Here is a 23026-nt window from a genome sequence, read left to right as displayed (position 1 = left end):
AACAATCTAAACAATGGGTTACCAAGGGGGAATCTCGCAAGGAATAATCCTCATCGACTATGTGGAAAAAGGTAAAACTATTACAGGTGCATATTATTCATCGTTATTGGACCGTTTGAAAACCGAGCTGCAAGAAAAACGCCCACGATTGGCCCACAAAAAAGTCCTTTTCCATCACGACAACGCACCAGCTCACACCTCAGCAGTTGTGGTCGCAAAATTAATGGAAATAGGGTTCCAACTCGTTTCACATCCCCCCTATTCTCCAGACTTGACTCCCTCGGACTACTATTTGTTCCCCAATATGAAGAAATGGCTGGCGGGAAAAAGATTTTATTCAAACGAGGAGGCTATTTTTCAGACTTGGACAAATCCTATTATTCGGAAGGGATCAACAAACTAGAGCAGCGTTGGACGAAGTGTATAAGCCTAAAAGGAGACTATGTTGAAAAATAAAAAAGGTTTACCCCCAAAAATTAAGTAGTTTTTATTTTTGCACGGACTTTTCAAACGACCCTCGTATGTATTGTGGTACTTGGGGTTCGATTCCCCGGTCTTAGGCCTTGGATTTTATTTAATATGAGAACTGTAGTAAGGCCTCGGTCCATGGCACCTAAAATTTGTAATTGGACGTAAAGTTAGCCTAAAAAAAACTGACATAACTTGTTATAGTGCAGTGAAAAAAGTGATTTTTACAACTTGATATGTGAACGGGTGTTTTTACCCATTGTGTCTATAAAGCAAAAAAAAAAAATAATTAAGAACTTGAAATTTGAAAAATCCAAATTTAATACTTCATTTGGATAGGTTAACGCCTAATTAAGGTTTAAGCAAAAAATCGGTTGACCTGAATTTTCTATTTAAATATTAATTGTTTTTAAAGACGGTTTCTTTGACTTTTTTTTAAAGTTCTCATCCAAATTGTATACGTGAAAATCTAAAACTTTTATTTAAAAAGATTTTCCAGGGATATCCGGTTAAGAGCACTTCTTTTCCTTAAAAAGGAGGCGTGTCCTTGCCAGTTCCTTATCATGGTATTGTCATACCATCCTAAATACATTTAAAAACAAATGTGAGACAAAAATTGACAAAACAAAATCAGCAGACCCATTTTTACTTTTCATTATTTTGTACTTTACTTCAAAAACCGCTAAGATTTTATTAACAGAAAATTCAATTAAGGGCAACCCTTAAGGGGATAAAAAAAAAAGGTGGGTAGATTCCCTTTAGGGACCAGGTTAGCTTAGTGGTTAGCTGAATGCTGGATTCCAATACGCAGATCCCGGTTTCGAATCCAGCTGCACCACCACCTTAGTTTTTTTTACCCCCTTCTTATACACTGTCAAATGATAGTATTCTCTGTAACTAGAGAACATTGTCCAGACATCGGCAGTGTATTTAAAAAAACAAAGCTCCACCCATTTAATGAACCAATTTTTGCACAATTCTAGTCTTTCTGACTCATCTCTTGCCAACTTTTAAGAAGGTTTAAATTGGTGCTAAAAATAAATTTTAAATTCTTCAAAAGGATATTTTAAAATTGGGAGTACCACTTTATTCATCAAATTGTGCACTTTTTAGACACTTTCTAAAAAAAAAAAAAAAACTGTATATTTATTTGAGTAGTGCTATGAGACAATGTGCAGACCCGTATTGTGGACGAATTGCTTATCAATGGCAGATAAAGAACATCGAATTATGTTTCGCGCAGCTAATGGGTGACGAATAACAGTTTTCGTTTTAATGAATGGAATAAACACGATCTACGAACGAATATATCCAAATTTTTGTGGATCTACAGAAAAATCTTATCTGACTTATAATTATCCGGCCACACGTACATCGACCAAGAATTTCGTATCTTCAAAAACAAAAAAATTTGGGAAACCGAACAATAACCTTCTTAGCATAGCACTGCGCGTCCTAGGGCAATCTGATATGCATCAGATTGATAAGTAATTATGCACATTATAAAATGACGCACAAAATTAACGCAAATACTACCCTCAAAAACATAATTGATTCTCGTCTAACGGGGTTTATCGTGGCGATATTGATTTTCTTGTATTAACGGCCTATCTTGATAATAGTCTAGCTTCATAAAACGATCTAGAAGAGATGTAAAGGATCCTTTCTTTATTGGCAAGATTCTGCAGTTATAAACTCGATGAAAAGAATTATGGGAGGCACAGATTGTTCACTGATACACTACTAGAAATCAGCGTCACAAATCAGAAAGGGCTAGTGAAAGGGATATGATCAGAGAGACATTGAGTGAAGAAGAAGCGAGGTGTTTGTTTTGGATGGGATAAACGTTTGTTAGACATGGAGGATTGGTCGGGCTGGGTGGGTGTATATAGGCGGTGGGTTTGGTATGAGCTTGCCCAGGGTTATGGAGGGTGTGGAATTCAGGAAGTTAGATGAGATTAGATCGGTAACGAAGATGATATTAAGGACTTTCGTGATGAAGGGTTTAGAAATTGGAGACATAAGAGGGCGTTGAAAATATGTGGAGAAAGATTTTAGATTGAAAAGGAATGGATTATCCTGCATTTTGGCTCCTTAGATTCAGTTCAGGAGAGTTCTGTTCGAGAGTTAGATTGTCCTAATTGTCTATAATGAGTAATTGTCCTTTCAGCCTCGTTTGAAGGTACTATGGGGTCAATCGATCTGTCTGAATTCAGTACAACGTAGCACAAAAACTAAGGAACCAAAGTTTGAAGTCACCTTTCCTTGTGCTAAGTAGTTACATCGGGCCATATTGACCAAGTAAGAAAAATAAAGATTTAAAAGGACTCAACATAAATAATAACCCTCTACTTATCGGCAACATATCTCTCCAAAACATTGATTAACATCCTCAGAAGAGGATCCTTGTAAATTAAACTCTCCTAATTCTTCCTGCCGACTTTCTACAGCCTCGGTCGCGTCCATCTGGAGTTTTTAGGCAGACTTTTTGACTCGTCTGTGAACGGCACATCTTTTCTGGGCCAGATATTCTCGAAATAACCGTGTTCTTGATACAGTCAATAAGCTCTGATGAGTACCGAATCTGTGGCTAGTTGCCTTGGTGATAGATTAACTTTGTGAAAAGATCTGCTTACAGTTCTAGCGGATATATGAAGGACCCTAACTTGTACACCAAACTTTTGGAGTTGTACACTCGTCTTAGTTCTGCCCCGTCGTACGTTCAATCTTATAAATCGCTCGTCTGCGAATTCTGTTAACATCGTTAACGACCATTTCCACTTCTTCATGCACATTAACCTGCTTCCTGAAATCGTTTAACGATCCGAGAAATGCTGGAATAATGTACGTGGAGGAAACATTGGCCTCAAAACCACCAGCCTCCGTCACATTTAAATTTCTCCTTTTGACTCATTGCTTTCAAAAATAAAGGCTACCCAATTTAAACCATACTGAAACGTTACAGCTGTTAACAGCCTCAATACGAACATAACAGAATAAGAAATGGAGAAACCACTAAATAGAACGAAAATAATCACCCCTATTTTTAAGTTTGCACATTATTATTTAAAAAGCAGTTTTAAGCTATCAAAGTGCATGTTGTTATGTCTGTCAGTAGACCTTCCTTACAAGAAATATTTATAATATTCATTTCTGCACTTTTCGAAGACTGAGGCTTCTATACAGACAGAATCATAGTGTTGCGATAATTTGGGCAGGAAGTTGACATTGTCAAGACAGGGGTCCCCAAACGTTTTACACAGGTAGCCAGTTCACTGTCCCTCAGACCGTTAGAGGGCCAGAATATAAAAAAAATCTATTTTAAAGTAAAAAACAAAAAACAAAACGGGAACAAATAGAATATTTCAAATAAAGAACAAGTAAATTTAAATCACCAAACTGCCCAGTATTTCTATGGGAATTATGGACCTGCTTTTTGGCTAATGAGATGGTCAATGTCCGGTTTAGTTTTAGTGCTTTGCCTTTCTTCCTACTTCTGCTGTTATTTTTCTTAGCCCACGTCATCGGAAGCAGTACAGTACATGAGCGACGCAGCGCTTTGCGGTGGCGCCATATATAGTGCTCCTCTCACTGACCACCAATGAAAGAGATGCCCCATTTCGGAAGTGTGGCGAGGGCCGGTTAAATGCCCTCAGGGGGCCGCATGTGGCCTGCGGGCCGTAGTTTGGGGACCCCTGGTCTAAGCAGTCCGGACCAAAGACTATCAAGACAAAGTTTTAGGGAAACACCCATAAAGTAAAGCAAAATAATTGTTATAAACTACTTTTTATATCATCAAATTAATGTAAATTGTAATCTGCTCCTTTAAATATGTAGTAACATCTCTGAAGATGAGCTAGTCCCTTGGCAGAAAGTGCATTTAATGTAACTAAGACAAAATTATGACTGCAAATTACCATTAATATATTAATGAATCAGTCACCAAAAAATATGAACAGTATTCTTCTATCTACGTTTATATACGATATATATATATATTAACGTATATATTATTATTATTTTTAGTGGCCCAATTTTTACAGTTTGTATCGCACATTTTATTATTTTTTTTAATTTAAGGCGCGCCAATATCTGAGGTCATTGGCGCCTGGAGCTTTTTTCAATGCATTACTGGCCTGTGAACAATCACTAGACAGTGAGCTGTAAGAAGTAGTTCCCCAGGAAGAGAAAATGTTAGGGCCAGCAGCTGGATTCTATGCAGTGGAATCCAGCATCCTTTGACTTATTGTTTTTCGCGTCTTTTTATATAAAGTTGCCCTTCGATACTGCCTGCCATTTCTTGGTATAAATCTGCACAGAGAACATGCATTTTTCTTATTCATAATAGAAGGGGATAGAACCAGGCTACAAGCACATCAAAATGAGCCTGAGGGATTCTAGTTGTTGTAACAGGTACTAATACTCAGTATTATGGGAAAGGACTGCAGTGTTACCTCCGAAGGTATGGAATATTAAAAGTACTTTAAATTGATGTAATAAACCGATGTCTCAATCCCGATTTCCGTCAAACGTCCTTATCCAACCAAAAGCACCTTGATCTCCCGGAAATTGCTAATTTTTAGCGCACTACCGGCCTTCGAACAGAGTTTTCTCGTTACAAACAACACTGTACATTACCGGAAAATGAGTTGTAATAAGCTCCTTGGAAAAGAAAAAAATCTAAGGGCCAGCAGCTGGATTCGAACCCAAAAACATGGCGTTGGAAACCAGTATACGCTAACCACGTAGCTAATCCCCGTCCATTTTTTACTTCATTCTTGTTAGCGTTTAGTGCTGCACGAGAAACGAGACAAATCTCGGTCTCGGTCTCGGTCTCGGTTTTTCAAATATTAATTTTTAGCTACAAAATTATAAAATTGTGCTCTTTATTAATAAATAATCATTACGGGTATTGAATTAATTATTAAAAGTTACGATTTTATTATATATATTCAATATTACTACATCTATTTGACTTCGAATTACATAAGTAAAGTAAGCAAAGTAAAGTAATCGCCTATTTTTCAGGCGGGACTTTACGTCCAACTACCAATTAGGTGTCGCGGACGGAGGCGACTAGCAAACTTACTTTACTGTAAATCTACTAATCATTAAATAAAATCCAAGGCCTAAGACCGGGAATCGAACCCAGTACCACAATACTCATTAGCTTCGCAGGTCTCGCACTATTTTCGTTTTTAAGATACTCTTTGCCTGAGTATTGATACATAAAAGAGCTTTTACTGAATCAGAAGTTAAAGAAGATCTTCTATTGGTCATTATCATCGTAGTTTGCGAAAATAATCTTTCCGATGGCACTGAAGTTGCACAGATACTAAAAATATCTTTCGCCATTCTAGACAAATTTTTGAAGGAATTCTCAAGTGTTTTCCACCATTCTAAAATGTCGACGTTTACTGGTGCTTGGTCTAATTTGGTGTAATTAATTATTTCTGTCTTCCATGCTTCGGTGATATTTGCTGATTTTTGAGCAAATGGTGCAAAAATATTGATGCAGTCGCCGTCGTCGTCAAAAGGTGAATCATCAGATTCTTTATCTTCACCAACAGCCATAACTGATAGAGCGGGAAGTAGAAACTTCTTTCACGAATCAACTTGTTATAGCAGGCAGATATGTTATTTGGGTCTTTCATTTGGCGCGTTTTTAACATCTTTTTGAAATTATATAAAGATATATAACAGTAATAGTAATATATGATGCATTGAAGTGTAAGTAGTTGTCTTCTTTTACAAACATTTTCATTACCAATATATAAATTAAAATAATTATTAGAAAATAATAACATTTTTTGAAAAGATTATTAATAGCAAACCACTTTTAATACTTAAACAAAAATTCAAAAAAACTGAGACCGAGACCGAGATATCTCGACGAGACCGAGACCGAGACCGAGATTTGAGCGACCGAGACCGAGACCGAGATCGAGACTGCATAAATAAAATAAGAATTGCTATATTTTTTACTTCACAATTCGATTACTGATTTAATTTTACGTAACCTCGACAAAACATCTCCGAACATAAGATTTCTGATAGAGTTTCAACTGGGCTCAATCTCAACGAGCTGCCACAACAGTATTACTGAATTGTTTATTGATATTTAAAACATATCATTTATTGTTATATAATTGGATACATAAGAGAGAAAAATGACTTATTTTTCTCATTATTTTTTTATTTCACTTCTCAGTCATGTTTCTGGTTATGTAAGTTGATGCGTCAGGGCTGAATTATTCTATTTTGGGGGCTGTAGACCATTTTCCAAAGCTCACCACAAGAAATAGATTATACATTCACAAAATATTCGCCCAAAAAATTTAGAAAACCCTAAATAAAATAATTAAATAATAATTTTTGCTCGAATGGTTACACAAAAACATTTGGTGTGAATACCTACATACCTAATTCCGAACATTTTAGTCGTACTTAATTCTTACAAATATTTTTTTAAAAAATGCGTATCTTTAATCCATAATTACTGAATAAAAATGAATTTTCTGGTATAGTAATTAATTAATTAATTAATTAATTTTGTAAACAAAAATCAAGTGGGTCTTTTTCAGCCAGGATATGAATAGAACAAAATAATTTTATTAGTTTTCAGGGTACTACCCTATACAAATGGAGTTTGGTTAAATAAAATAAAATCAAATAATATCATATTAAAACATAAATTGAAAACTTAAATTGAAAACTAAAAATTCTAATCGAATAAAAACAAAAAGGAACCAAAATTTAGAAACAAAAAGCAATCTTTTATAAACTCAAAACGCAATTCCTCATTTTCAAAGCACTTCGTACAAAATAAAATGAATCATTTAATTTGTTAATATCGGATATAACTAATAGAGTTTGAACTCGAATATCCACATCTGAAATATTAGATATGTGTTCATTCAAGTATTTATCTCGATAAGATTGCAGCCTTATACATTTTAACAAAAAGCGTTGTAAATCCTCTTTTTCGGGAATACTGCATTTAGGGCAATCGGAGATACCTGCTTGAAAACTGTTTCTAAAACCAGACGAAGTAATTTGAAAAGAACCAGGCTGACCGTAACCTCATTTGACTGATGAATTTATGTTTAATAATTGGCACCCTCAGAGTCAAATATTGCTCACCGCTGCGTTAGACTACTTATCTTTCTAAAGTCTGGGTTATAATTTGAATGTAGAACTCCGTTAATGTCAATAGAAAATTTATTGTTCCGAAATTTCAGCATACTACAACTGAATTCATCCTTAAATTGTGACATTTCGCTAGTATTTAGCAAGTTAACTGCATCAATAGAATCAAATTTATCTTTTAACTGTTTGTACCAATTAAATTTAACCTCAAGATATTCTATAATTACTGAGAGATTTTAAAATATTCAAACATTTATCTTTGGGGGACGGTTAACATTCAGGATATGAACAGTCGAGCCTCCCATAAAGGACACTCTCACTAGCGACCACCTCCATTTACGGACAGTTTTTGGATTTCCCCGTTTTTACCCCTATACACTTTCTATATGAAAGAACCTCCGTCTAACGGACACTCCTACATAGCGACCGCGGACATTGATTTTGGGGTACGGATTATATGTTTCACCTCCCACCAATGACCACCTTATTATTAAAAGTTCGTTTGACGCGGTGATCAAAGTAATTATCCCCTCTCAAGTTTTTGTTTTTTTCTGGTTTTCCCTAAAGTTTCCTATATAAGCTCCATCCATCTTGAACCATTTTAATCATTTTTCAATATTACTTTGGACGAACAATATTATTTTTTCCGATATGTCTCTCAAACGATAGCGGTTAACTCTAGAAGAGAAAATAAATGTGTTGGAAGATTTTGCAAAAACCAAATCGAGCCATCGTCAACTTGCCGAAAGGTTTGTTCTATTTTTCTAATAATTGATGATAGTATGATGATAATTTTACCATAAATTATTATTGTTATGAATAAATGTGATGATTATTATAAAAATTGTTATAAAAATTATTAATTAAGTCAATAATATGTAGTTTTTTTGATAATTTTTTTTGATAATTAACAAAAAAATTGATGCATATCTTATAGCTAAATAATTATGCAATTATTACGTTTTTAAATCTATTAATAATAAACAATTTTTAAATAGATGTTTTGGAAAAAAAAACATATTTTTTCATTATGAAACTTGCCTGCACTCCTTCTAACGACCACCTCCAAACAGCGGCCACTTTGCTTTCCCCCGCCAGTGTCCGTTATTGAGAGGTTCGACTGTATATTAGAGTTTAGGTTAAGGACTTCTATCTTTCTTTAGAGGCGGACCTAGAGAAGAGATGCGAATTTACTAGGGCAGCGGTAGTCGGTAAATTTTACTTTGTCAATTTCCATCAAAAGCACATAAAATACTGTAGAATTCTTTTTCATTAAATTAAATTTCCAATTTTTTTTGTAGTAATTTTCGCCAGAACGCAAGTAAAAAACCAAAAAAATGTTTATATCGTAGATCTGGGACATTTTGTATTATCAAAGTTGTTAACTTAATTCAGTGTGGGCATTTGAAGTGATGGTCAAAGAATGCTCGGTGGGATATATAGACGTGAAGCCTGTGGAGATTGGCGGAGACCACCCAGTCAGTCTCCCGCCGACTCATTCTACATCATCCCGCGCAATATTAAATTAATCCTTAACTATCATTACAAAGGCACCATTTTGATTTTTCTAGTCCATTTTAGTGAACAACTCTTACCACTATACACTTTACTCGCAATATACCTAATTAAATTTGCTTGCAACATAGAATTTTTACTTTTTTTAAAAAAAACTATAATACTTATTCATTATAGTCAAAAACCTGCTATGAGCACTCAAATGACTTTCTCTAAATACTATTCTCAAGGTCACAAATTATCTTTACATCCTGTAGTACTAACATCTTGGAGCCCCAGGACAGCAATGAACAGATTGCCCCAGACTTGCAACAGACTCTCTTAGGCGTACTAAACATCGACTCCACTCCATAATCAGACGCTGTCATAATCCCCCGTGCACTCCTTCATCCAAAACCTTCTGCTGCAACTCTTTTCCACTCCAGATTTGTCATCTTAACCCACTCCGCCGCGTTGTAGCCACCAACGATCCTTCCATTCCTTACAGACACAAAAGAAACATATCCTTCACTAACTTTCTCCTTTAGCTGCAGGTTTTTCTTCATCCTTTTTTACCTCCATATTTTATCCTCGTCCAATCTTAAGCGTTCCCTAAACTGTTATAAAGGTTTAAATCTAAATTTACCTTGGTAATTCATCTTTTGTAATTGATTACAAATTACTGAATCAAGAAGTTTATTTATCTATCTTCGAATCCAAAACATTTCAGTTAATATTTAATTATTAACAACCTCAAATAGTTTACAAAAACCGTACATTACACTGAAATGTAACGATATAGTGAAGGCTAACCCAGTTACTATTCAGGAACTGCCTAAAAATTAATTTTATTAGAAAAGTGGTAAATAGATGTATGCATATACAAGAAATTTAAAGATACTCCTACAAGTTTAGGCTAGATTTAAGTTGTTATTAATGTTATTAACGCTAGGAGAATGGTTAGTCTAATTGCAACCTCAAGTACCGTCTTTTAATTAGACATCGTCTTTGGTATCAAAGTATCATCTTTGTGATGGGAGCTTTGAACACTGTTTCGGTTGCTTGGTCCCCTGGTCATTCCGGGATTCCGGGTAACGAACTAGCTGATGAAACAGCAAAGGAAGGAGCTGCGTTTGATAACAATGACTCCTCAGCCCATTATCCCCGTGCATCCTATTGACGTTGTAGAACAGAGCAGTGGATTTTGAAGGAACACCGGAAACGGGTGGAGATCCCCGAGCTGATTGCCGCCAGTCTAAGGAAATCCTTGGCCTGTCTGAAACGGCTATAGTCCTGGTTTTAGCAGGTCCCAGATCCGCCAGTTGGTTCAGGTTGGTTGAATGGACATGCGAATTTAGCGTACCATCTTTTAAAATGCTGTCTTATCCAGTCGCCAATCAGCGTTGACTTTGTAGGGGAGTGTTCCTTATAATCTGAAACTAGATTCCTCCGTCTTCGGGAGGTTGAACGTTTCTCTACCGGATATTGTGGGATCTGGTAATCTTAACGAACTTTCTAGGTTTATTCCAGTGCACTGGACGATTGAGTCATGCTCCCTAGTGTCCTGTTACTACTTTATTAGTTTATTATATTAGCATCTGGCAAACTTTTAGCCGGATTTGTTGGTTTTAAAGCCCCGGTATCTCTCATGAGATGAGGGGTGGGCGGGGAACAATGGGAACCATTTTGGATTGCCTGCGTTACTTCCCCCTTTTTTGGTGGAATCGCCCTTCTAATACAATCTACAAATCTACTCCTGGGAGCCACTTTCCAAAAATCTCCAAAAAGTGAACAACCCGTTAAGTAAACTTTGAAATTTTGCACCAAATTCGGATTTTTAGCCATCTACTTAACCTTCCTTTAACAATATTCAACTGATAGGACCGTACATTATACAAAAAGAGGCATTTGAGATGAAGTCTACCCACTTATTTGGTGGGAGAGAATACATCAAGTTTCTTAGTATTTAATGTGCATCATGTAAAATGTATATAAGCTGCTTTTTTCAAACTAAAAATCGAAAGACAAATTAATATCCTTTTTATGCGAACAGCGGGCTACAATTAAAATTATAAGGTATGGACCCTAAGTTTTGTTAAAAAACATGTATATATACAGCACTAAAAATGTAAAGCATACTTGTTCTATTCTACAAATATTTATTATAAATTACATTTTTCAACATTAGTAAAGATAAAAATAGTTTCAAATTAAAAATTTAGAGCACGAAATGTGTAAAACACTGACAATCATTCTGCTAAAGATTTAAGCACTTTACATTGCTACGAGATTGTTGTTTTTAATTTGTTTTAAATGAATCCTTTAAATACAATTATAGTAATAAAATTAAACTAATAAGTTCATGTAATATAATAATGTAACTGGGTGGCAACTTGCATTGCCATCATTATTTTTAATTATTTATAAGTGGTATACAGCCTAACCAGTTTATATGTTTCTATATAAAACTGAGCTATAACTTAAGATATTATTACTGAGAAATCTTGAGTTTTATTCTGTTTACAAATAATAAATCTTTTACGCTAATGTTTTTAGTTTTTATAACATTAGCTATAAACAGAAACTCAAAACTTATTCTAAAGAAATTAAATGCTTTGAAAACATTATAGTTTTCATATTAATTTTGTTTACATTACGGTTAAGTTGAATTGTGAATAATGTCTTATTTTTCATCATGAAATTGTAAACATCTCTCGTATTTTTGTTTTTATAACCTTAATGATGAACTAAATGTAGTCCGAAATGTTAGCGTAAAGATTTATTATTTGTAAACAGAATAAAACTCAAGATTTCTCAGAAATAATATCTTATCATCGACTGGTCAAAAACTGCTACCTTTAACTAAGAGTTGTATTAACTGAACTTATTTAATAAATTTTGAATGAATACTTCCACATAGTAATGTCCCAAAATGTCCTGTTTAGTCTAATTTTTTGGCCTTTTTTTGGCACTGTTTTTGAGCCAAGTGAGGAAACTTTTTGAGTTGGTCAAAATTCTTAAATTTTGGAAGCAACTTAATGGGAACTGGTTCTGATAAAATTTTCTATTGGTTGGTTTATTTAAATGTACCAGGATGCGTTAGTTATTATTCAAAAATTCTTTGTTCTTGTGATAACTAAATACGTTTTGTATTTGTAACTGCAGTTGCACCGCGTACTGGGCATTCATAACGTTCTATACTTTCCACACGTATTTAGCAACTTTTTAGTTCTTAGTTAGGAGAATGGTTAGTCTAATTGCAACCTCAAGTTCTGTATTTTAATTAGACATCGTCTTTGGTATCAAGGTATCATCTTTGTGATGGGAGCTTTGAATGCTGTTTCAGTTGCTTGGTCCCTGATCATTCCGGGATTCCGGGTAACGAACTAGCTGATGAAACAGCAAAGGAAGGAGCTGCGATGATAACAATGACTCCTCAGCCCATTATCCCTGTATCCTATCGACGTTTTAGAACGGAGGTGGAGCAGTGGATTTTTGAAGGAACATCGGAAACGGTGGAGAACCCGAGCAGACTGCCGTCAGGCTAAAGAAATTCTTGGCCTGTTAAAAACGGCTATAGTTGGGTTTTAGCAGGTCCCAGATCCGCCAGTTGGTTCAGGTTGGTTGAGTGGACATACGAATTTAGCGTACCATCTTTTCAAATGCTGTCTTATCCAGTCGCCAATCTGCGCAGACTTTGCAGGGGAGTGTCCCGTATATTGTGGGATCTAGTAATCTTAACGAACTTTCTAGGTTTATTCAGTGCACTGGGCGATTGAGTCGCCATGCTCTCTAGTGTCCTGTTACTACTTTATTAGTGTATTATATTAGCATCTGGCAACTCAAGCCGGATTTCTTTCAAAGCCCCGGTATCTCTCATGAGATGAGGGGTGGGCGGGGAACAATGGGAACCATTTTGGATTGCCTGCGTTACTTTCCCCTTTTTTGGTGGAGCCGCTCATCTAAAACAATCTAAATCTAATCATCTTTGTGATTGTATCGTCTTTAGCTTTCCATGGCACATTTACGGACTCGATCCTTAATGTAGTTTGATTATGGGACCTTCAAAGAGATCACAGTCTCTCACAATTACTTGGGTTTAGATGTAGCTTCCACATAAAAATCCATGGACTGTTGGTGTTACAGGAGCAGATATTTGTAGGTATCTCTATTACACCAATTCACAATACTATAGATTATTGTGTTTTTTGTGAAAATATGAACTGTAATACTAGTGGATTATATTAACCACTAAAATTAGGCTTACTTATTGGTTACCCGTCATTACAGTGAAGAATAGAAGGTTTGCAGAAAGAGTTCTCAAATTTTTACCCAAATTTTGGCCTTTTAAGTGGTCGATTCAGTCAGTGAAACTAATAAGGTTAAGTATAAGGTTATACTTAACCTAGGAGAACCTAGCTAAGTTTTCTTCTTCCAAAAAAGAAGTTTCAGGACATCCTGCATAGCCTTACCAGAATATCGATATTACTGCATGCTACACACCTAAACGAACCATTAATTTGAGCGAGGGATTCCCGTGCTGATTGTGACGAATCATTAGACAGGTCTTCTGAGGAGGCGGGGCTTAACGTCCAACTACCAATTAGGTGTCGTGGACGGGGTAGGGGCGGAAGTTCATACTTTACTATAAACAATTTTTTTTATAACAAATAAAAAGTAGCCAAACACGGGATTCGAACTGGGGATCTCCCACATATGAAGCCACGTTCTTCACCACTAGACCAACACCAGCCCCACATCGATTTTGATGAGGTTTTCTTAAAAAGGGTTTTCATATAAAAGTGATACAAGTAGTGTATACAGGATGCCTAAACAAAATATTGGAATCATTTTCAAAAAAAAAAAAACGTAAAAAATCCATTCAAAAACGACATTCCTAGCAAGGCGATTTTTTTAAAACTTACAATTTCCATTACATATTTAGGATTAATCCATTAGGTACTAGCGCATCTTGTGAGGGTGGGGAAATTTTTGACATCAACCATGAGTATTTCTTTACGAGTATTTCTTAGCAGAAGGTTGTTGGACTTGCCAAGTTCATTCATCATTTTTATGACTTCTTCCTGAAGTATATGGGCTTAAAGAGAGTAAGATTTCGATGACGAAATCACTGAAGTACAAAATATTGAAGGAGATTAAAGGATATGAAGAATATTAATATTTCCCTCGATCAAAACATTCGGATAAATGTGATTAAAATTTTAGTTAATATTTTAAAGGTATTGTTAACTTATAAAATTCAAAATTTCAAATCACACTTCTTAATTTTGAATTTAAGAAGAAGTAGCGGTACTCTCTGTTTCAGAAAGAGATTTACCCAAATTTGGACAAACATGTATGTGAAATAACTTGGCTACTAACAAATAAAACTATGGATTTTGATGCACCTAATTGCAACGACAATAGATACATTTATTGGCAACAAAATTTGATTTGATTGAGCCGGCAGTGAAATTACAAAGATTCTGCAAGGAAAAAAAGGGCAGTGATTGAGATAAATCATCCAATGACGCTACACATCCAATGTTGTCTTTAAGTATTGTAAGTACTTCTTTAAGTAAGAACTGTTTATTCTGGTACACCCTATACCATGGGGTGGGCAAAGTGCGACCTGCGGGCCACTTGCGGCACTTTAAACATTTTCGTGCGGCCCGCGGCGCAAAACGGCAAATAATAAAAATTTAAATAATAAAATATTTCAAATTTGATGTTAATAAAGTTTGGTAATTTTCGCTAGTACAATTATTGTCTCAGCGTTCAAATCTTGTATTTGTAATTCACACTCTTTCTTTTGTATGAATAGTGTGACTTTTAGTTAGCCACTTTGACACCAGACAGAGCGTGTTGTCGCCGTCGAAGGCTACGGATTTTAGGTTCTTCTTCTAGTTACTTTATTTTATGGTGCAACAGTTGATGTATAAATGTGAATGCAATCGCATTATTTTTATTTTGTCTGACTTTTTAATTTTTAATAGAAAAAATGCTGAAGAAAGATATGAAGCAACTTCATAAAAGTCACTGCCGTTTTTATGTTGATTTGTTAATAAATTTCAATATAATTAATTAATAATCTGTATTATAAATAAGTAAAAGCAACTAATAAATAAGAACCCGAAATAAATATAAATTAATTCATGAAAAAAAAGATGCATATACGTATACTGCGGCCCTTGGTAATAAACCAATAACCTTTTGTGGGGCCCTTTACAGAAAAAGTATGCCCATTCCTGCCCTAAACTAAGGATATATACGAGGGTCGTTTGAAAAGTCCGTGCAAAAATAAAAACTACTTAATTTTTTGGGGTAAACCTTTTTTATTTTTCAACATAGTCTCCTTTTAGGCTTATACACTTCGTCCAACGCTGCTCTAGTTTGTTGATTCCTTCCGAATAATAAGATTTGTCCAAGTCTGAAAAATAGCCATTCGTTTCTGCAATCACCTCCTCGTTTGAATAAAATCTTTTTCCCGCCAGCCATTTCTTCATATTGGGGAACAAATAGTAGTCCGAGGGAGCCAAGTCTGGAGAATAGGGGGGATGTGAAACGAGTTGGAACCCTATTTCCATTAATTTTGCGACCACAACTGCTGAGGTGTGAGCTGGTGCGTTGACGTGATGGAAAAGGACATTTTTGTGGGCCAATCGTGGGCGTTTTTCTTGCAGCTCGGTTTTCAAACGGTCCAATAACGATGAATAATATGCACCTGTAATAGTTTTACCCTTTTCCACATAGTCGATGAGGATTATTCCTTGCGAATCCCAAAAGACAGTCGCCATAATCTTTCCGGCCGAAGGAACGGTCTTCGCCTTTTTTGGCGCAGATTCCCCCTTGGTAACCCATTGTTTAGATTGTTGTTTGGTCTCAGGTGTGTAGTGATGTATCCATGTTTCATCCACATTGACGAAACGACGCTTAAAGTCCTGCGGATTCTTCTGGAACAGCTGCAAACCGTCCTTGCAACACTTCACACGATTTCGTTTTTGGTCAAGCGTGAGCAATCGCGGCACCCATCTTGCGGATAGCTTTGTCATGTCCAAATGTTGATGCAAAATATTATGTACCCATTCATTCGAGTTGCCCACAGCACTAGCAATCTCACGCACCTTCACTCTTCTGTCATCCATCACCATATCATGGATTTTATCAATGATTTCTGGAGTAGTAACCTCAACAGGGCGTCCAGAACGTTCAGCGTCACTTGTGCCCATATGGCCACTCCGAAAATTTTGAAACCACTTATAAACTGTTCTAATCGAAGGTGCAGAGTCACCGTAATGTTTATCAAGCTTCTCTTTAGTCTCCTGAGGCGTTTTGCCTTTCATAAAGTAGTGTTTAATCAACACACGAAATTCTTTTTCGTCCATTTTTTGAAAATCACTCGACTTCCTCGATTCAAACGAATGCCAAACACAAAGAAATAGACCGATCTGGCTGAAACTTGGTGTGTGTTCTTCCAAGAGATGCTGAGAGTGGTGTTATCTCTCTGACTTTGCACGGACTTCTCAAACGACCCTCGTATGTATATTCCATTAAACAGAAAAGATCCTGCAAAAATCGATCATTTGGTAAGGAATTTTTTTGTGCTGGACAGACCACACGTGCTTTAACAATGAAGAAAAGCTAGAAATACAAGGATAGTTTGATTCTAAAAGAAGATTGAGATAGGGTTTTTTTGGTTTGGTTTTTTCTTCTTTTATATTTTCATTTTATTTTTTTTAAACAAATGCCCTTGGTGTTGTAAGTTTAGGAATGAGGTGGTTCAGCGGCCTGGAAGTAGACATGCCGGCTTCAGATGAAAGAAAAGTGGTCGGCAACTATAGCAATGCCCGTGCAGTCCATTTTTAGTGGGAGTCACAGCCACTAACCAGCCGAATAAATTAATGTAAACCACGAATATAATGTTTTCCTTCACTTATAAAATAAAAATTTTTAAAAGCGACACTAAACGTCGCACTTTTACCGTTTTGGCGTTTTTACCTTTCTATAACCAATACACTTAAATAAATCTGCTGCGAACACACTGGGGACTTGATCTTACAGTTCTGCCAATTGTAAAAAGTTTTACTTCAACTCCCGAAATTATTAGAGTCACATTTTTACCATATATAGTTGGTCAAATCGTACATAAGACTGAAATGGCACATTATAGGAAAGCTAACACGAGAACTACCCTAAAATAAATTTGTTATTGATTTTTTTTTTCAAATTTAAAGCGCGTCAACATCCGAGGCGCCTTTAGCTTGGTTTTTTCTCAGTGCACTGCCGGCTTCCGGAAGTAGTGAGACATCGGGCGTGCGATCAGACTAGAGATAGGATAGCGAAGTACTGAACTAAAGGCGGAAGCGCTGGTTTCCAAAACCAATTGCTTACGATTGAAGAAGGACTCATAGTGGCCGTTGGTTGACCAAGAGCTCCCCAGGACAAGAACTAAGCGGGTGGGTACACTGGAATATAAAAAAGCAAAGTAAAGTAAAGTAATTGCCTATTTTTTTCAGGCGGGCTTTACGTCCCACTACCAAATTAGGTGTAGTAGACGGAGGCGACTAGCAAACATACTTTACTGTATATTTCTTTTATTGGCCATTAAATAAAATCCAAGGCCTCTAGACCGGGGAATCGAACCCAGTACCACAATACATATTAGCTTTACAGATCTCACCTCTAACCGCTTGGCTACCGTAGCGCCTACACCGCAATATAAATTAGTACTCTTACTTGTCCGACGGAAGTGCCCTTAACTGTAGGGGGTTGCGGCCGACCAGAGCTAAAGTAAGAGTTAGCCTTCTCTACCATCCATGCGATAGTAGTTAGTCCCACGCCCTGGTTGAGCGAAAAACTCAAGAGTGTCCGGGTAGGCACCTTTGCTAAGGCAAAGCCTTGCATTACAGCCAACGTCGTTCTAGCAATGACATCCTTCTCTTGTAAAACGACCCTGTGCTTGCACGTAGTGGGCTGGTATATCCGCTTTGTATAGGAAAGGTCCATAAAGAATTCTGAGTTGCAGTAATGGGAGAGAGGTTACTGTAAACTCTGTGCATAATGTAATGTATTTTTTAATTTAAGGCGCGTCAACATCTGAAGTTATTAGCGCCCGGAGTTTTTCATCATCCATCATCGGACAGTGAGCTGTAATAATCTCTTGAGAAGAAAAAAAAAAAAACTAAGGGCTAGAACAGCTGGATTCGAACCCGCGACCTCCGCGTTGGAATCCAGTACACGTTAACCACTGAGCTTATTATTAAAAGTTCTAAATATACGTGAATGTAATAAACATAAGAAGTTTTCAGAAAATCCATCATTGTTGCCTTCCCTGATTATTGCCTATTCGAAATTTGATTTTTCCGTAATTTATCGTTTTTTTGATTACGGTGGACACTGACTAACATAATCTCAAATACCCACGCAATAATTATAAAAATACAATTTCATATTTCAGAACGGATATTTCCATAGAGTACCCAAAAAGCAACACGATTGCAATAGCTTACCTTTTTACCTTAAGAAGAGTAGGAGGAAACATGTCGCATTATTTGATGTATTTAAATGCAATTAAAAGAAAAAAAAGTTGCGAGAATTCAATTGCATGCTCTGAATCCAAAATCTTATTACATCTCGCCCGAGAGTCGGTTTTGTTAGGTCGAATTTGTGATACTTAGATGTTTTCTAAAGCACTATAGTTCTTTTAAAATGCCCTCTGGTCAGATCAATTGTCCATCACACACCATAAAATTTCTACTTCGTTATATACTCTCAATTAAGCTGCCTTAAATAATGGTAAAACTTGATTGCCGAGCTCCTGGCAGCGTCGAGTACCATGATTATACCTAGACCAAATACCTATTAACCATCCTTTGAGCTTTTCCTTTTATGAGAAAAAGAGTTATAGAGGATACATACAGATCTCAAGACACGTAAACCAGTTTTTAAAAAACTGGAAACCTTGAAAAGGTTATAATCCTATGAAAATATAAAATGGAAAATTTGAATCTTAAGAGACCGTAAGAGTAGCATGTAGTAAAAATATTTATAAAACAAATTATTTTTGTTTTTTAATTGGATGCATGGGTACACCATCGTTGCATATATGTAACATTGCGTTGCAGGGATAATGAGAAACGGCCAGGGTCATAAAGATGGAGTCAGTCAGGGTTCATAAAGATGGAAGCTACGCTTTATGCGCTAGTGAAGAGATAAGTTGCGATAGAAGTTAGTTTCTTTTTTTTTCAGTTTTCTCTTTACCAACTGCAGAATAAACGTAAGTAAGGTTAGTGTGGCTCTGCTTGTACCCAGTGTAGGGTTAATAATTACGGTATCTGCAGAGCAGGCTGGTGTGTGTATGTGTGTTACAAAGATGAGCAAGGGGCGACAAAGAATAGACAAGTGAAGTGGTATGTTTAGTTGAGCTTTAGGCTGTGCAGGGCTAGAGAGAAAGAAGTGCGAATTGGAAATGAGATCACGTAGTGCAATGGGGGATGCTACTAAATGGTAAGAGGAAATGGGGGATAGAACAAAGTTGCCAACTTGATAGCGAAGACTGGAGATGCGAAGCATGCAGATTGAGCACACCAGTGAATAAGATGCACTCATACAGAAAGGGTAGGTTATATAGGTGGCATTGACTTGGACAATGTGGCGGGAGAAAGCGGCAGTGCGATGAGAACGACGATAAGGAAGTGGAGGGATGAGAGGGCGTGACTGAGGCAAGGGGGCGTGGCCTGGGTATGAGGGACTCGCCGGCGGTCGCGAGCAGGACTAGCAAGAAGTGCGGCTAATTATAAAACAACTGCAACTCGAGCGCCGAGCCGCCGCCGCTGGCACCTGCATACGCGCGCCGCTGCATGACGCGCCGTGCGCCGCGCCATTCATCACCGGCATCTTTACAAGCTCGTACAGGCAAATTAAAAAAGGAAATCACGCCCGCGCCAACATGGAAGCTGTACGGATAAGGAGGTACAAGAGGGCCTAGAGCTCAGCGTCATGTCCACAGTAACGCTATCAGCAACATAGCATCGCTATGCTTTAAATGAAGCATGATGTTTCCTTGTTTCAGGATTAATCCGGGAGCAAAGACCACATACTTCCCATAACCCTGTGAAAGCATTGTAACTGTGTAGATATGAATTTTTTTGGGAGTTTAACAGAGTTTGGAGGTGGCTGTGACCTCAAATGAACAAGTTTTACTAATTCGGGCGTGCGAATTTCACCGGAAGTATGGTCAAGATTAATCAAAAAGAATAATCTAAATGCCCAAATTTGATATTGATATAGGAACTACCAAGAAAGTCGCCAATAAGCTTTCCACAAATTAGCAAAGCGGTAGCGCCACATTAATTAATCCATTTTTAAAAACAGACTTAAGTAAACCTCTCCAAGCTTAGGTAAACCAAGGGCCGCATTGTAATAAAGTGTTCATCCACGGGCCACTCCACAAAGTAAAAGTAACTACCAAATTAGGGGTGTCGTGGACGAAGGCGACTAGCAAACATACTTTACTGTAAATTTCTTTTATTAACCATTAAATAAAATCCAAGGCCTAAGACCGGGGAATCGAACCCAGTACCACAATACGTATTAGCTTTACAAGTCTCGCCTCTAACCGCTCGGCTACCGTGGTGTCTACGCCACAAAGTAATTAAGTACATTTGTTAAATTAATTTTTAATTTTATGACGTTTATATGTATAAATAAAGCCATGTTTTATTTTTTACCTTTGGGGAACTTTAGAACTAGACAATAATTCTAGATAATAATATTTTTAACTAGAATTCTGCGGCAGTTTTGTTTCCTTCACTGAAGAATCTATATCAATTTTGATTCGGAAGGGAATCTCTCAGTGGTAAGCACATTGGATTCCCATATGAAGAACCCAGCTACGAATCCAGCTGGATTTTTTAAGAAGGTTACAATGTACGGGCGCCTAAAATTTTTATATAATATTTAAAAGGGTCTTGCTAGTATTTATATAAATTTAAAATCATATTTATTTGACGTGGACTTCAGTGATTAGGGTGTCTAAAATTTTAGGCAATATTTTAAGGGTATTGTTAACTGGACTACAATGAGGCGCCACGGTAGCCGAGCGGTTAGAGGCAAGACCCGCAAAGCTAATATGTATTGTGGTACTGGGTTCGATTCCCCGATCTAAGGCCTTGGATTTTATTTAAAGGTTAATAACAGAAATTTACAGTAAAGTATGTTTGCTAGTCGCCTCCGTCCACGACACCTAATTGGTAGTTGGACGTAAAGCCCGCCTGAAAAAATCGGCAATTATTTTAACTGGACTTCAATGATTAGGGTGTCTAAAATTTTAGGCAATATTTTAAAGGTATTGTTAACTGGACTACAATGAGGCGCCACGGTAGCCGAGCGGTTATAGGCGAGACCTGTAAAGCTAATATGCATTGTAGTACTGGGTTCGATTACCAGGCCTTGCATTTTATGTAAAGGTTAATAAAAGAATTTTACAGTAAATAATGTTTGCTAGTCGCCTCCGTCCACGACACCTAATTGGTAGTTGGACGTAAAGCCCGCCTGAAAAAATAGGCAATTATTTTAACTGGACTTCAATGATTAGGGTGTCTAAAATTTTAGGCAATATTTTAAAGGTATTGTTAACTGGACTACAATGAGGCGCCACGGTAGCCGAGCGGTTATAGGTGAGACCTGTAAAGCTAATATGCATTGTGGTACTGGGTTCGATTACCAGGCCTTGCATTTTATGTAAAGGTTAATAAAAGAATTTTACAGTAAATAATGTTTGCTAGTCGCCTCCGTCCACGACACCTAATTGGTAGTTGGACGTAAAGCCCGCCTGAAAAAATAGGCAATTATTTTAACTGGACTTCAATGATTAGGGTGTCTAAAATTTTAGGCAATATTTTAAAGAAATTGTTAACTTAAAAAATTCAAATGTAAAATCATATTATTTCTGAATTTAAAAATCAATCACTAGTTAGTCGAAAATTTTCAAAAAAAAATTCACCATAATAAAGTGCTACATTATTTAGCGATACTGGATGACCTAGATCAGGGGTCGCCAAACTTTTTGGATCATGGACCTCTATATAATTTTTCGAAATCTCCATCGACACCCATAAAAGTAATTTTCAGTTAATTAAAATAAAACTGTCTATTTTGTACTGTGTTTGTACATTTATTTTATGTTTTTAAACATTTATTAAAGTAATTTTACATTGTGTAACAATAGTTTTATGAAAAATATCTTAATGTTGAATAATAAGTAATTATAAATAAGTAAAGTAACTATACAGTATTGCTTCTTAATTAATGAGATGGGTGTGCCTGGTGTTTCTTTGCAAGGTTTGCTATATTGGGTTCGAAATTGTTTTTTCTTCGACCCCCTGGCTCAGATCGAACCCTGAGGGTCTATATATAGACCACTTTTGCGACCTCTGACCTAGATCGTACGTGGTCACGGAAGGTTCAAATCTTACTTAAACAGATTCAAAGATCATACAAAACGCCCAGCTGTTCATCTTCTGTGGGATCTGTTTAGGATGTCCAACACATCTTCGTGTACTGCCTACGCTTGGATGGAATCAGAGCTTCACTAGCCCGGTCTGTGGGTCCTTCAAGGTGGATGACACCTGGCCACCATCATAACTTTCAAACGTCTTCTTCGTCGAAATTATTATCAAGAATTTTTAAACATCGTGAACTTATTTAATTTTAATGAATTAATTTTGTAATCTGTGTTAATTTAAATGTATTTTTTAAAGGTATAAATTGTGTTAAAAGTGTGTTATTAAATATTTACAGATTTTATCGTGTTAACTTCATTTATCAAATTTTATCTAAAGATTTTACCTATTACTTTAATTAAGTAACCTTCGTTTCATTAATTACTTAGTATGGTTATCACTGTCTTTTTTTT

The 23026-nt window shown here is 36.5% G+C and overlaps 2 long non-coding RNA genes across 2 annotated transcripts in view; both read left to right on the top strand.

The window, feature by feature from the left end:
• The window catches only part of LOC141461735 (uncharacterized), a 205862-nt gene that overhangs the window by 8043 nt on the left and 174793 nt on the right, over positions 1 to 23026 (top strand). The window lies entirely within an intron of this gene.
• LOC141461736 (uncharacterized) lies at positions 7968 to 22915 on the top strand. Its single transcript, XR_012463021.1, has 4 exons — positions 7968 to 8366; positions 14438 to 14673; positions 19236 to 19338; positions 22649 to 22915. It is a non-coding gene; the product is annotated as an uncharacterized lncRNA (long non-coding RNA).

This window comes from Rhodnius prolixus, unplaced genomic scaffold (genome assembly GCF_049639745.1).
Source record: "Rhodnius prolixus isolate KJV_2025 unplaced genomic scaffold, Rpr scaffold_12, whole genome shotgun sequence".
Taxonomy (NCBI): domain Eukaryota; kingdom Metazoa; phylum Arthropoda; class Insecta; order Hemiptera; family Reduviidae; genus Rhodnius; species Rhodnius prolixus.
Note: the sequence above shows the minus strand (reverse complement) of the source record. Positions and strands in the feature narration are given on the sequence as shown.